At 29.2% G+C, this 12,799-nt stretch overlaps 1 long non-coding RNA gene across 1 annotated transcript; it reads left to right on the top strand.

The window, feature by feature from the left end:
* The first annotated feature begins 569 nt into the window (after window positions 1–569).
* LOC139906947 (uncharacterized) lies at window positions 570–12,337 on the top strand. Its single transcript, XR_011783206.1, has 5 exons — window positions 570–886; window positions 9,341–9,448; window positions 9,505–11,877; window positions 11,933–12,240; window positions 12,310–12,337. It is a non-coding gene; the product is annotated as an uncharacterized lncRNA (long non-coding RNA).
* The last annotated feature ends 462 nt before the right edge of the window (window positions 12,338–12,799 follow it).

The raw sequence follows: 12,799 nt of genomic DNA, 5'->3' as shown, positions 1-12,799 counted from the left end.
CTATAAAATATCTCATTTCTTCTGTAATTTTTGATATTTTTAGATGTATTGCAGATATATCACCGAAAACTTTTTTAATTATTTATGTATTAAGGTATATGTTTTGTTGAGTTAAAGTACTTGAATCCAGTATTTATATTTACAATTAGATCAAATAATTTTTTCTTCTTCATGAAATAATTAGTGAATTGATTATATACAATTGGAATTAGTGGAAAATATAAAGTTATCAAAACGTTAACAAACTTACGATTTTTAAAAACTAATATTCTTTTTCTTAGGTATAGAAGTCTATCTTTGTGGGTTCTACTAAATTATATTTATGAGCATTTTTAAATATATATTAAATTTGTTCTCAATTGTAAAATTAACTTTGATTGTATCAAATGGAGATTTGGATGGTATAGGCAATTAGAAGTAACTATTTTATCAGTAATTGTCTTCTTTTTTTTTTGCTACAAAATCACAAATTAACTCGTTATAAATATTAAGACAACTTTTCCATAAAATAAAAGATTAAAACATAATATCTCAAGAAATAAACTCTATTTTATCTTTAATCCTTTCAGAATGTTTTATGGGTGTATAGTTTTCTGATGGAGATAAATGGATAATTTTCTCATCTTAAAAAACTACCAAAAGAATGATGTTCAACGTTTTTGTCGGTATAATGAGTCTAGAATCATTCTGTTTGAAGATGATGGACTTGAGAAAGAAGACTATAAACTATTTTTAAGAGCATCAATAGAAGTGGACACTGTAATCCTAGTGATGTAATGTACCTATTATGAAGTCACATTCGCATATGTTCTACGCAAAAAAGAGAAAGTCCCTATTGATAATTCGGAATTTCAAGAAGCATCCATATCAACTAATATTCCCAGAGGTAGGGACTTGGACGCGATTGCATATTTTGAGGACTTGCACTTCGACTTGGAATCGAAACCAAGTCGAAGGGGGGGGGGGAGCGTGTACGCAGAAAATTCTATCTCTTAAAATGTGGAAAAATATTCCATGCTTTAATATCTTTGTCGGATACCAAATCTGTAATTTAAGTGATAGATCAAGAAATGTTTTTTTTTTCTCGAAAATATGACTTGGCTTTTACATAAATTTGTGGCCTTTCTTGTTAAAAATTGAAAATTTACTTTGATGGAAAAAAATGAAAAATTATTCAGAAAATGACATATATTTCACTTAATCATCAAGTTTTATGTGTCAAATTTATATTCAAACGAATTACTAGACAAATTTCTACAAACTTTATTTAATCTACGAATTCAATATTCCATTGGAAATCCACTAAAAAAAATTTTTGCAACAGAAAAATAAAAGAAACGAAACTGCAATTTTCACCGATTTTTTTTTTTTTTTTGCCTATAACTTTTTTGATTTTTTGCAGCCTCCTATTTAGTCTTGTTGAGCTCCAAAAAGCAATGTTTGTGTATTGGGTATAGAATAAGCCCCCTTAGTTGACCCCCCTCCTGAAAAAAAATATTAATATCAATATCATCATCCCCATTTTAGCCTGACCAGATTCAAAAGAGGGAACCATGTAAAGTTTTAGCCTCTTATGTTCAACAGTGGGGCACTCATAATGACACACACACAAACAAGCTTCATTTTGTCAATTTTAGGGGAGGGGGGGGTCATAAAGGGGCGCTTATTCTATACCCAAAAAAGAAAAAAATGTTTTTTGGAGTTCTAGGAGACTATAGTTCGATTTAAATTATAAATCGATGAGGGATGGGCGTTATGGAAAAAACAGACATAAGCTTTTTTGTATTGATTCAATATCAAAAAGTACTCGTAAAAAATAAAAAAAAATCAGTGAAAATTGCACTTTCGTTTTGTTTTTTTTCAGGTGCAAAAAAATGGATATTCATTTTTATCAAAACGTCAATTTTCAATTTATTGAAAGAAATGCCACAAAATGAAGCATTTTAGACATAAAATTATTAACCTCAATTTATAACAATATAGTATTTTCAATTTTGATAACATTTTGTTGCATAATTTTGAAATATTTGCAAAAGTGAATCTATTATATCGAGTGATATTTTTTCGAAGACATAAATCTCCTTAACTATTCTACTTTTGTAAGTACAAAAAAATCTTGGTGGATTTTATACCTCTTTATAATGCAAATAAAGGGTGTTACTACTTGTTTTGCAAAATTAGTGGGAAACTGCTATTTTCAATTTTCTTTGCAAATTTCGCTTTATCAATTTTTAGACAAAAATAAAAGATAGACTTCACATTAAGACAAATTTTTTAATGAATGTATTTTGCTATATTATTTAAAGTTTATCACACATTTAAAAAAAAAATATATATATAGTAATAAATCTTTATATAACATACAGGCGCTGTATTATGCAATATAGAATACCCAAACGCTCACCCACTCTGAAGGGGTATTTACATTAAAAAATTGTACTGAATACTGTCAATATGATTTCCTGCTCCCTCCTTTGTTCGAGAAACGCCGGTTACCCGTTTTTTGGTAACATGTAGTACAGTTCCCGGCTTGGGGATATCTTTCTTTTTTTTACAAAAGGATTTTCCCGTTTGTATTGAGGACAAACAAATGTGCTAAAAATTCGAGCATTTAAATATCATTTTTGAGACCTCTCAAGGTATTTAAAATTTGATACATTACGGTATTTCAAATATTAGTTTGCTTCAAATGGCTTGGATAGGTCTGAATTTTGAAAATATGAGGCTCTTTTTTCATGAAACTTAATTAATTGCTCATATTTCATTTTTTTTAATAGATGGAACCTGGTAGATAAAAACTTACGTTGATTTTAGATAAATATATTTTGGAGACAAAAAATTTATTCGAATGTAGTCTTTTTCATTTATTTGTTGACCAATTATTGTCCTTCAAAATTAGCTGGATGCTCTTGATTCAAAAAAGTAAATAAATTTGACATTAAATGATAGGTGTAACTCACGTATACGATGTTTGCAAAAAAAAAAAAATATTTTGAATAAATAAGTTGCTAATTATTCTTGTTCCATAAATAAATTTATTCATTATTCTTATTACCCTTTTGATTGAAGACTAGTCATAATTAAAACCACAATAGGTCAAATGCAGGGAAGTTAATATATGTGTAATAAGATAAGAGTGTTGGCAATGCAATGTATTTCTGTTTTATTTCACATCAACAGACTTGAATATGGAACAGTGGAATTAATTCTTCTCGTTTGTTTAAAATAATTTTGCCATTTATTTTTTCTTAGAAAACATCGACCAATCTTTTTTCGTTTCAGTAGCATATATTTACATAATTCTCAGGATTTATAATTGTTCAGATTATGTTCTTCAACATATGTATAGTATGACATTACTAGAAATGGTACAGAAAACATGTGATCAATTTAAGGAGAATTAATCTGTATGAAACTTAAACTTCACAAAACTAATATATATATTTTTTTAAATATCAAAATGTAAATTAATTATAATTTTATTTATTATATGGAAATATATAATTTTAGAACTGGTTGTTGGCTTAGAGAATTGCCTATATATATATATTTTTTTTTTTGACAACACAAAGTATTTTTATAGAAATATCAGTTTTTAGATATCGACATATTCATTAATCTTAAGGGTCTCAAGATTGATTTTGATTTTACATTTTTTCAGTCTCTAGAAGACAGACATATTGATTGATAATTGTTTTTATTCGGATCTTCAGGAAGATGTTCTGTTTAAGTTAAATAATCATTAGACAATAACTTAAATCAAGGGTTACAAAACAAAACATTGACATAGGCCTAGATAAGGATAATTTAATAACAAAGATTCTATCAAATGTTCCCTATGCCAATTGAGTAATTTTTGACATTTATTACAACAATTATTATTCTATGACTAGATATGTGTAAGTCCTCGTGAGTACACATTTAAAAGCATACAAAATATAAATTTTCATATTAATTATTCCTTCTTATTTTAAAAATTCATACGTATTAGCAACCAAAGATCACTGATTGTTTATCTCTGTCAGTCTGTCGGATATTTCGTTTCTCAATGTTACCGGCATAATTATTTATTTTTTACACTCGCAATAACAATTTGGACATCTTTATATTTAAAGGTTCATACTTTAGTCTCTTGTTACATACAAGAATACTTAGTTGCTCATGTTTAATAACTAGAGTAATTAAGTAAGCTTCATTTTTTTTTCTTTATTATCCTGTCGTTAGAGATGGGGATATTGTTGAAATTGTAGCGAGTGTAAGGTTAAACATAAATAAGAGTATATTTTATAAAAGCAAGATATTAATGCTTTTATTCATTAATCCCAGATATGTATATAATATGTCCTAGTATGCAGGAGCATATTTTTTTTAGTTGACAATTCAAACAGGATCATTTTCAAAAGGTGTTATCATTATTACTTCATTCTGAAAGACAGAACATCTAAGTATAAAGTAATAACAAGTGTATGTGCTTATGAAAGACGAAAAGTAACAAGGAGGGTTGGCTTGGAAGTTTTAAGTATAAGTCCTTGTTGAGCTCGAAGTAATTACAGCCTATACGTCCTTTCTATATGCAGTGTGGGGTTTGTGTTTATATATTTGTTATAACGAATGCTTGCATCTGATCTAATATAACATCATGACAGCTTAGCTTCTCTCGTTCCGAACATTCTTCACATTGTCAGGATGATCACGCTAATTATCGGTTTTTATTATGAACTACAACCAGAGCATATTTTATGAATAAATGATTATTCCCCCTTTTTTGAAAACTCTAAAGTATCAGCGAGCAAGGAACACTACTGTTTATTGTGATCTCTGTCAGCAAATAGGTCGTCTCTTTATGTTTCCATCATTTTTATGACATTCTCTAAGGCGGTTTTTTTACGCTTACCGTAAGTAAGAATGTGTCCATGCTTACTTATTGTATTGTGACACTTCTATTTAATGTGCATCAGAATTAAGAGTATTTAAAAGAAGGAAAATACATTTACACTTGGTATCTAATAAAAAAAAAGCTTCAAATACTGTTGGCAAGGCGGATGAAGTAATGTTTTGAATACTAATTTTGTGATTGTTTGTTTTAGTTAATAAAAAGTAAATATAAAATGTACTTGAAGTTGAATACTTTTTGATTTTTTAATAGAATCCTGAACTGATCTTGGGATATAGCCGAACAAAGTATATAATCCTTTTGGTTGACATTTATTGAAAAAGAGAATTTCTTGAATAGACTCATATTCAGAGTAACTACTAAAATTTCATAATAGGTGATAACTAATAATTCGTTCAATAGTTTTTAATATAGTAGAAGTTTTCCATACACCTGTAGCCCAAAGTATGTATTAGTGTTTCCACGATTCTATTTTTTTTCGGTACCAATATAGGTATTGGCAGGGATCGACACCTACGATCTGCCTGCTACCCATGGCCAGTAAAAATCAGTCTGTCTAGTAAAGGGTGACCTGTTTAGCCTGTTTTGCTATGTAATGCCGTATTTTATTCTTCTATACTACTTAATAACATTGATAAGTTTAGCATTATTCCTGGGATTTAATTAAAAATGGTACACCTTAAGACGTAAGGATAAATATTTTTTTTAATCATTTTTTTAGGACATATTTTTTATTTATCTTATTCTATTTCTATTTTAGAGTAGTAAAGGAGTATTTGTACAAAATTTGAGATCTTTTCATAAAAAAATATCATTGAAATAGAAAGAAGTTCTGAAATATGCAAAATATTTTAGAACCTCGAAAATAATATGTTAAATACCGGTTGTAGAAAAAGTCCTGACACCTACCTCTAAGTAGTAATTAAAATAATCATAATTGCTCCGGGTAATGTTGTACCTAGAACATTTTATATCATAATATTTTTAACTATAACAGTTCAGCCTCAATGACAGCCTCCAACCGCCTCAACAACAGTTGCACAGATTTGCAAAGTAGTCCTTGTTTATGGTCATCCACTGCTGGTTAACAGAGGTCTTCAGGGCATCAATATTCGGGTGGTGGACTTGAAAGGCCTTCTTCTCAATTTGCCACGAAATGGAGTAGTCCAGTAGATTCAAATCTGGGCTTTGAGGGGGCCACAGGTTCTTTGGCCAGAAATTTATGTTTCTACCCATCCGCTCTTGCACAATATTAGTAATATAGTCCGGAGCCCCATCTTGATGAAATATATACGCTCCCTTGTTGGACTTTTCCATGGTCTTAGTGATCTATGCAACCACATTTCCCTTCAATACCATTAAGTAGTCTGCTGCGGGTAACTGGTATCCAGCAGGAAACCAAATTGGAGGTACTTTTTCTCCAGTTGATGCCACAACCTCCGACATCATCACAGAGGCCAGATGTTTGGTCTTAGTGACTATCCTGATGCTGTTGTCAGCCTTGTCAATGAAAACCATCCGATCATTTTACTCTTTGTAGACGGGGGCAACGGTAAAGTTCTTTTCATCCTTCCGGAGCAGATAAATTGCCCATGATGGCTCTTCTTGCCTCCATCGCAACATATACATAATTTTATTGACAACATGTACATCAATCACAGGCTTAGAATCGAAGCTATTCCAAAGAAAGCAACTTATTTACTTTGGAATGAAGAATATAGCCCTTATGCTAGATTGAAGAAAGACCTACTTTCTATGGAACATGAATAATAATTTTTATATTGCTACAAGTTCAATTTTTAGTTGTACTTTTAATAAGTATTAATTGTGTTTCACAGGAAATATATTACATTCTTTTTGAACTCCCAAACTTTACCTCGTTTTAAAACAAAATTACCTCTTTAAAATTTCCCTGTCCTAGTCTAAAAATGATTTAACATGTGTGGTATTCTTGGATAGTAAATTTTTCATACGTTTAGTAAAGAGATTTGATTAGCCTTGTTGGTTAGTGCATAATTTTAAAGACCGTCAACCTCTGTGTATTCGTATTTTTTTTACTTTTCCTACTAAAAATACATTAAAAAACTTCCATTAAGGGCAATAGACATGCACTTACAATGGAGATGGTGTCATCTGCTTGAATTCTCATGATTATAGAAAATATAGATTTTTGAGAAATTGAAGTCTTTTGGAACAACAATATTTAGCAGAAGATTATTCAATTATTTATATGTAAACTTTTGAATTTTTACATGGACATATTTACAATATTTTTATTCCTGAGCATTTATCTCACTACGTCTAAATTTGAACAAATATTTAACTATTTTCTTCTAGTTTTTATTTTTTCATTTCAAATATTTAAAATGCATGATTTGGATCTGGACATTTAATTTAGAAGTAAAAAATTAACGTATGTATACTTTAAATATAAAAAAAGTTTAAAATTTTATTTCGGAAGATTTTTTTTAAAATTTTATAGTTAATTACAAAAAACTGTTTGAAAACATTTGCTACTACAATTTAACATATGCTGGAAATATTTACATTTTTATATGTATTACAAAAAGATATTTTTAATTGAGAAAAAAACTTCATAACACATTCACATTTCTATTGAATTTTATAGAAACATGACGTTGATCAGCTAATTTTGCTTTAATTTAATTTAATTGTTTAATAAGACTTTCCCCCTTGAAATTATAAGTGTTTTTTTTACTATTTCTATGTTTACTTTTCCTGAAAAAATATATAAGAAAGTCATAATGATTTGTTTTTATTAAAAAACCCCATTTTGTTCTAACACAATCGTATCTAAATATGCTAACAATAATAATATTTATGAACTATTTATTGACATTTCTTCACCAAACCTAATTAAGGAAGTAGGGCAGTATTAACAAATGATATTCTTTTTATTAGAAAAGTAAACAGGAAGATTGGAATCATTAAATTTGGTAGATGAAGTTCACAGTATTATTCGGAGTTATTAGGCGTAGACAAAAATACTTAGCGCATAAAAAAGGGGAACACATTTATATATAATTAAAGCAGAGCTTCAACTAAACACGATCGTTGCTTAATTGTAATTTGCTCACGAGCAAAAAAAAGTAACCAATGTATCTGGTTGTCAGCTTTCAATTCTCTTGTCTTCTTTGATACATCATGGCTATTTCATCATTTATTATTTTTGATATATACACCAAGCAATAAATGTAAATAATATTTAATGAAAACTGATATGGATAAAAATTTGTTTTTATACACTCATTTAATTATCTAATTTGGTTAATTGCAGTACGTACGGTTGGGATCAACACTATTGGAAGTTTTCTGCACCTCAAAAAATTCAAATGTCTTTTATTTCTCAATATATTATATTAATGCTTGTTCGTTAATCTATCAGTCCTTTCCAATATGAAAATACATCAGGCTTAATGATATTATAATTGATAATAGAGAATTAAGTTATAAACATTTTTTCTATTCAAACAGCTGTAGTAATAGAATTCTTTTAAACTTATATAATACTTATCAACAATATTATATATATTAAGAGAAAAGAAAAATATACTAACATTTTTTCCACTTAATCACTTTTCCTTTTTTCCATTGCCATTTTTTTCTTAAGTTTTATTGTCATGATGGTTTATGGAGGAACATATTTCTAATATAATTATACAAATATCATTAACTTTTCTGTAAAAATATATTCATTGTTCATGGTAAAGTCAATTGTAGAGCAAGTATTATAAAAATGCTTGTGGGTGGAATGATATGAGGAAATCCTTGAAGATTCAAGCATCAGATCCATTTCTTAAGAGAACATATGGATTCAAATATGAACTGGTTTAAAATACGAAAGATTTGCGACATCGTTATAACTACCAGATCAGTTATTTGAGCGAATTTTTTACTAATTTACGTAATCAGTATTTTATACAAAAACTTGTAACACGGGTAAATGGCGAAGCCAAGTAAAAGGGCCCACCTTTAGGGCCTAGATGTCGGAGCTCGGTTAGTATTGTCAAATAGCAATTTTTAAATAATTCCTACACAAAAAAAATGCTATTGGGCTTTTGGAAAAATATAAATATTAGTATTTTCAATCTAGAATTTTGATATGAGGTATATATTGTGAAGAATTATTATATATTGTTAAATAAAGAAAAAAGTTAATCATATCAATAGCGATTATAGTATAGTATAATATAAAAGTGTAACATATTATATAAATATGGCTGTACCTTATACTTATGTTTGTATTTAAAATAGAAGAATAATCTTGCCCTTAAGGTCTTTAGACGAATGTTTGATCTTTCCAATGGTTAAGGATTATAAAGCTAATGAATAAATTAGTGTATGTAAATGTATTTTATCATTCCCCAAGTTCTAAGTATATACAGGGTTGATTTTATCTAGTGGTACACATTTTATTTTTTCCAGAATGTCATTGGTTCAAAATCACGGAGGAGGACAACAAAACATATCATCTCTGAACAGAGCAATCTGAGATAGTTGGAAAGAGCAAAGAAGATTGTAAATTCTCTGAAGGTAAAAAGAAAGAAAGGATAAAGTTTTTCTCTTTTCTGATAAATTTTTTTTCGCAGTTGATGACACTGTGAATAAGCAAAACAACCACTACATCACAACCGAATATCCAAACAATGTCTCAGCTTCAATGAGACATTGTTCAAAGCAGATGCTTACATTGAACTTCTGAATAAGAGAGTGTTACCTATTGCCAGAGAAAAGTTCGGATATAGCATTTTTTACTCAAATGGAGCTCCGTATCATCGCACTACTAAGTGACAGGCATTCCTGAGAAACAACTTTCTTCGCTTTTGGGACCTCAACATGTGGCTTCCCTCCTCACCCGACAAAATCCCCTTGTACTGTTTTATCTAGGTGCGTCTGGAGCCGAGGGTATTTGCTACTCATCACACTAGTCTCTAGTTTTTTATCAAGAAGAAGTGGACCAATCTCGAGTTTAGTTCTACATGGGATTTAGAACTTGTATTGGGCTACTTATTAGAACTGAGGCCTCACATATAGAACAAAAGTTGAGCCAAGTACTATTTGCAGATGATTTTGTTTGATAAATGTCCACAGAAAACCTCTTGTTTATGTAGGTATGTTTAAATTAAAACAACTCATATTAAAAAAGGAAAAAAAGCGGGAAATAGTTTCACATTGAATCTTTTTTTTAAATGAATGTTACTTTTAATGAGGTTTAGCATCGAGCTAATGTATTCACTTGCTCGTCAAAGAATATTTTTTTTATTCTTGAGGAAAACATGTTTAAGTTTTGAGTGAGTAGCTACGTGTGAGTTTTCTCACGAAAAAAGCAGAGTAACACCAAGGATTGGTTAGGGTGTTATCTTCTACATTATTAAACAAAATATATATTTTTTTTTCAACGCTGGGGAATTTCGAGTAATATCACTAGTTATTTGATTAACCGATGGTGCGATAACATCTCCCTCCAGAAGATTAATTATCTCCTATTTGTGGTGTAAATTGATTTAAAAATGAAATAATTATTTTTGAATTGAAATACATTTATAATTTTTTTTCTATACTAATGCTATTTTAAATGTAGAAGCTTCTCCTTTTTATTGCAGTAATTCATTTTCCCCATCATAGTAATATAACAAGCAGCTGAAATTAACAATTTTCTTAATTAAGGTGTACCTGCTTCTGCCTTTTTCTCGCGCTCTAACAAAAACCCACCTCTGCTTATAAACATTAGCAGTTAGGAAGAGGAATGAAAAATACAGAAACATTTTGTCGATAGAATATGTGGCCTTCCTTATATCCTGATCTAAGTGTCCTTTACTATTTCTGGTGGAGTTTCGTCAAAAAGAAGTCAAATTGTACTCTTCATCCAAATTTAGATAATATCAAAGAAGACATTATTACCTGTGTTTGGTACAAGTTTCCTTTTGTAAGTATCAGGAATGTCTTGAGTTAGTTCCGCTCTCGTATTGAGAAAATTATTCCTCCGAGGAGAGATCGTATAAAATATAGAAGCTGTAAAACTAAAATAAAATTGTCTTATTTTCAATGATGAAGTAGAAAGCTCAATTATTTAGATACACTTACATTATACTTAGCACCCTGTACATATTATCTTTCATCAAAAAACCATTCCCAAGATTGGATTAGAGTCTTGTTCTTTTCTTTAACTTTTGTTTTATATTATATTTTAATCCATTAAATTAAAACTGACATGATAGAATATTGTAGTGTTTATATAAAGAGATTAAACAAATAAAAGTAATTTCAGAGATCTTCATGACATTTTTGACAAAATTAATTTCAAACTTACATTCTACTTCTAATTTAATTTGTTGTTATACTTGTGATATCTTATCAAAGTCTTTGTTATTAGATTACACAAGTCAACACAATTTTAGTTGTAAGTTCTTTTACGTTTCAGTTATAATTCTTATAGTTGTTTACCCGCTAATACACATATCTTATTACTTTTCCCATGGAATCTGGTATACCAAGTTCTTCTTATTCTTATTTTATACATACAAATGTTCGAACAAGAAGACAAAAAGTACATCCCTCCCTTTAGCAATGATGAATGGTTTTAAAAATAGGCTGTATTTTGTAAATGTTAAAAAACTCAAAATCAACAAGTTAACTCTCATAATTTGAAAGCAACTTATCACTCATAGAGTTTCATAACATCAGCAACGAAAATAAAGTAGAGAAATGCAACCGAATTTCATCAGTTATTAGTGGTTAATAATAAACCTATCTTTAGATCCTGGACCAGGTTAACAAATTCAAGGCTTATTGGTGCATCTCTAATTTAAATTACTTAAACTTATAAACACTTTATTTAAGAAATCTATGATTAAAATACTATAAAATCATAAAGAGGCAGTACTTGAGCGCTTCATGCAAATGTAATATACGACTAGGCAGAGACGGTTTCTAGAGAATACTCTTCCAGCATTGGTGGAAAGGTAAGAGGTTATTCCCAGCAAATTGAACTTTTGAAATCATGTTTTCAATTTTCAGGGTTGTTTTTTTGTATGTCAAAGACGTAGCTACTAATTAATACGAAGTACTTAGTTCCTGTCTGTACTTTTTACTAATCAAAACCTCGATCCTTTTATCAATATGGCTACTTTGGGGTAAAAATAAAACAAATGGAAATAGAATGGGTCTGGAGCTACGAGCTACTTTATTGCACACACTAATAGACGTCCCTACACAACTAGGGCAAGTCTGGTGACTACCATCAAAGAGTACATTGCAAGGGAACTCGTCATCAAGGCCTACTCCGCTTCATAGGCTGTGATAAAGGCTGAGGGTAATTATATCGAGTAAGCCTCAAGACACATAACAAACTAGAATGACTTTTTTTTTTTTAAATTAAATATTAAAAATTACAGATATTATTTTTGTCAATAAGAGAGAAAGTCTTTGAGGCCTGTACACAAAGTTCATAAAGAAAGAAAATATAATTTCAGTTAATATATTGGATAACAAATGAGATCTTGATTAATGGTCCTAGAAATAAAGCTAACTGATAATACAATATTATCAAATGTGGTGTTAATGGAATTACAACAAATACAATATAATATAATATCAATTAAATGTTAATTAAAGTTTTTTGAAAACTTGATATGATTTAATATGTATATGTACTATTTCATATAGTGATTGATGTCAACACTTGAAGCCATACATTCTCTAACATATATAAACAATCATTATTAAACACCATTTTAAATAATACAAATAATCCTCGAATCTACCATTAATGTCAGTAACTTTTGATTAAAAAGAGTTATAACATAATTTATGAAATTATGGATTTCTTTTTCTAAAGTCGACGTTTCCAAATCATGAAGCTTTAATTGATGTCACAACAATATT

This window comes from Lepeophtheirus salmonis, chromosome 13, assembly GCF_016086655.4.
Source record: "Lepeophtheirus salmonis chromosome 13, UVic_Lsal_1.4, whole genome shotgun sequence".
In the NCBI taxonomy this organism is placed as follows: domain Eukaryota; kingdom Metazoa; phylum Arthropoda; class Copepoda; order Siphonostomatoida; family Caligidae; genus Lepeophtheirus; species Lepeophtheirus salmonis.
Note: the sequence above shows the minus strand (reverse complement) of the source record. Positions and strands in the feature narration are given on the sequence as shown.